We start from the raw sequence: 3765 nt of genomic DNA, 5'->3' as shown, positions 1-3765 counted from the left end.
GTTGAGCAGCAAATCAGCATATTAGAATGATTTCTGAAGATCATGTGACACTGAAGACTGGAGTAATGATGCTGGAAATACAGCTGCGCATCACAGAAATACATTACACTTTAACAGAGATTCACATTAAAAACAGCTGTTTTAAATAGTAAAATTATTTCACATTATTACTGCTTTTATCTTTAGTGCCCATGCCTGTGCGAGTGAACGGCTCCAGCAGGAGCAAGCCGCACGTCAAGAGACCCATGAACGCGTTTATGGTGTGGGCTCAAGCCGCGCGCAGGAAGCTGGCGGATCAGTACCCACACCTGCACAACGCCGAGCTCAGCAAGACCCTCGGAAAACTCTGGAGGTCAGAGCTACTGAGATCAATCATGCTTTTATTAGACATGCATGTATTATTAACAATGCATTTTAATATTACTACCAGAAAAACCAAGACGGAGTCTTCAAATGCCTTCAAATAAATAAATGCATAAAATGGTGAATAAGGAGGTAACGCCAAATTCAAAAAAAAAAAAAAAAAAAGTAAAGCTTGAGAAGCTTTTTTTTAGTTAACCTAAGTTCTGTAACTATTTTTTATTCATCACATAGGCTATATCCTGGGTCTCTAAGTCAAAGCTTTTTTATTATAATTTTCAATATGCATTATTAGGACTTAGAAATTGCGAAATTAGCTTAATATTACTTCCAAAGTTTACCTAGAGTAAATATTTATACTTTCTGTAAAGTGTATGTTGTAGTTCAGTACCCGTTGGTCTTAACCTCTAAAATCAGTATATCAGTCATATTTTGTGTGTAAATAATAAACACGTTTAGTGGACATATGCTGCATTCACTGATCTCCTCTGTAGTTGATTTCTGTCTGTTTCCTAACTTTAAATCGAATGCATTGGTAAATAACACTGGATCTTGACCGATGGTCACTCGACAGGCTGTTGACGGAGAACGAGGCTCGCGGAGATAATAAATAATTAATTTCCATAGAGTTGTATTTATTTAGATGTTTATTAGTGAAATAATGGTTATATAGTAAATGTTAATACAATTTAGGGTGTTTTAAACAAGTGAATCTTGTTAAAAGTTACATGCTGTGGCCGTGCTGAGCATCAACCGCATCAACCTAGTGAGTGAACAGCAATATGAAAGCTGCTTCACGAGACTAATGATGAACAAATATACAACAGAGAGAGAATTAAATTCAGCGCTTTTCTCTCCAACATGCGCTCATTCATGGCTGCATATTTAATTCAGGCAAAGTTACGTCTTTATTGGGACAGGACTTGACGGATTATTTTACATGACTCCGTGAGTTGGTCTCTATTTCTTCGAGCCAAGCTGCGTAAACTATATATCAGGATATGCATCTAATTTGTGCATAAATGGCTGTTATGTTAAATAAAGTTTACTAACTACAGCAAATCAAGTACCTGCACCATGCAGTTGTTGTTGTCTCGTCTCCCCTCAGACGCGCTGCAATGGTGATCCTGCACGCAATTCTCAAAACACCCACAAGATGGCGGCATTTATCGGTGAATCCGATATTACAAAACCGATATCCGATTATGGTAAAATGCTTAAATATCGGGAAAAATATCGGTAAACCGATATATCGGTCGATCTCTAGTCACATATAACCCCAACCTAATTCTGTGGTTTATTGTCATCCTCAGGTCAGCCTCATGGACCCCCGACACCCCCTACAACGCCCAAAACGGACCTCCATCACGGAGGAAAGCCGAACCCCAAGCATGAAGGAAGACGCTTGCTTGACGGCGCACGACAGAACATCGACTTCAGCAACGTCGACATTTCCGAGCTCAGCACAGACGTCATCAGCAACATGGAAAGCTTCGACGTGCACGAGTTCGACCAGTACTTGCCTCCGAGTGGCCAGCCTCTGACCTCCGACGGCTCGTACGCTTCGTCCTACAGCCACCCTGCAAGCAGCGGGGCCTCCTGGAGCCGCAAGGGGCCCGTGGCGCCCTCATCGCCTGGCACCAGCGACGTGAGCCAGCACAGAGCTCACATTAAAACTGAGCAGTTGAGCCCGAGTCACTACAGCGAGCACTCGCCCGAGTACGGCGTTTACAGCGCCTCGTTCACCAGCCCTCCGTGTGACTATACAGAGCGTCAGAGCTCGGGCTACTACAGCCAGTATCCCAGCTACGCCTCCGGTCTCTACCAGTACCCCTACTTCCATTCCTCACGGAGCACCCTCCTCAGCAGCCGGTCCATCCCGCCCTCCCACAGTCCCTCCGCCAGCTGGGATCAGCCGGGCTACACCACGCTCTCCAGGCCGCTTTGAGCTGTGTCCGTTACTACACCGAAGGACAGCGTTTGTGCCAGCTGACTAAGCATCCAGTGCATGCTGATTTTTCGACACATCAAAACATTGACGCTTGGTGCTAGACGTGATGAATTTGTGGAGAGCCAGCAGAAATCCTCTGTGAGGACTGCCGCGCGCTCCGGGATCACAGAGAAAAGGGACCAATGAATATTCGGGAAGCATTAGCTTCAGTCAGAATCTCTCTGTGGTTAATCCCTCTTTTTTTTAATCTAAAATGTGTTCATTTTTAATTGCCTATTTCATATATGTGACCCTGGAGCACAAAACCAGTCATAAGGGTCAATTTTTCGAAATTGAGATTTATGCATCATCTGAAAGCTGAATAAATAAGCTTTCCATTGATGCATGGTTTGTTAGGATAGGACAATATTTGGATGAGATACAATTATTTGAAAATCTGGAATCTGAGGGTGCAAAAAAGTCTAAATATTGAGAAAATCATCTTTAAAGTTGTCCAAATGAAGTTCTTAAATGCATATTACTAATCAAAAATTCAGTTTTAATATATTTACAGTAGGAAATTTACAAAATATCTTCATGGAACATGATCTTTACTTAATATCCTAATGATTTTTGGCATAAAAGAAAAATGTATAATTTTGACCCATACAATGTATTTTTGGCTATTGCTACAAATATACCCCAGCGACTTAACACTGCTTTTGTGCTGCAGGCTCACAAATATGTATATGTTGTGTTGTCGTTTGTTTCTATTTTACAGTACTTACAAAAGCTGAAAGGGTGGAGCATGTCAGATGCAGCAAAACCTTGTTTTGTGTCACCAACTAACTCTCGTTGAAAAATAATAGATGACATTAATCGTTAGCAATTGTTTTTTATTGTTATTTTACCTATGCATCGTTTTGGTGAGCACTTTAACATGTCGAAGGCTCTTTGTTTGCAGCAAGCTCATTAATAATTGCATTTTTAACACCGCCAGTCATTGGTATCACATGCTTACTGTCACTGGCTGTCTTGAATTGAATCGATTTCCTTAATTATATAGCAGTCCGTTGAACATTTTAATCTCCTTTTAGGCTGCGAAACACAAACAGTTTTATTCTTATGTATAATTTAGAAGTGACTTGGCTGTGAATCTTCACTTTTGTTAACAGGTTAATTCTTACAAAGTGCTGGCAATATTTGTGGAAAAATAAATTTTTATCTGAAAAATGGCTGTCTAAACTGGATACTATCGCACTTGCGAATAAGAATGTTCAAAAAGCAATTGCATTTAACTTGTTTTGGTGTTTTGTTTTGTTTTTTTGCAAAAAAAAGCCTTTTTTCAGTACTCCAGGCAAAATAGTTGATTTGACTTTTTTTCCAAGTTTAGTGAAATAATGAGGTTTTATGGACGTATACAGCAAATATATGCCATCACCAAAAGATATATCATGGTTTTGCTTTGGGAATAA

At 40.4% G+C, this 3765-nt stretch overlaps 1 pseudogene; it reads left to right on the top strand.

Moving 5' to 3' along the window:
* The first annotated feature begins 182 nt into the window (after positions 1-182).
* LOC107721047 (transcription factor Sox-8-like) lies at positions 183-2602 on the top strand (annotated as a pseudogene).
* Positions 2603-3765: the final 1163 nt, after the last annotated feature.

Source organism: Sinocyclocheilus rhinocerous, unplaced genomic scaffold (assembly GCF_001515625.1).
Source record: "Sinocyclocheilus rhinocerous isolate Xijiao unplaced genomic scaffold, SAMN03320098_v1.1 scaffold1232, whole genome shotgun sequence".
Taxonomy (NCBI): domain Eukaryota; kingdom Metazoa; phylum Chordata; class Actinopteri; order Cypriniformes; family Cyprinidae; genus Sinocyclocheilus; species Sinocyclocheilus rhinocerous.
This window is presented reverse-complemented; position numbering and strand designations above follow the sequence as displayed.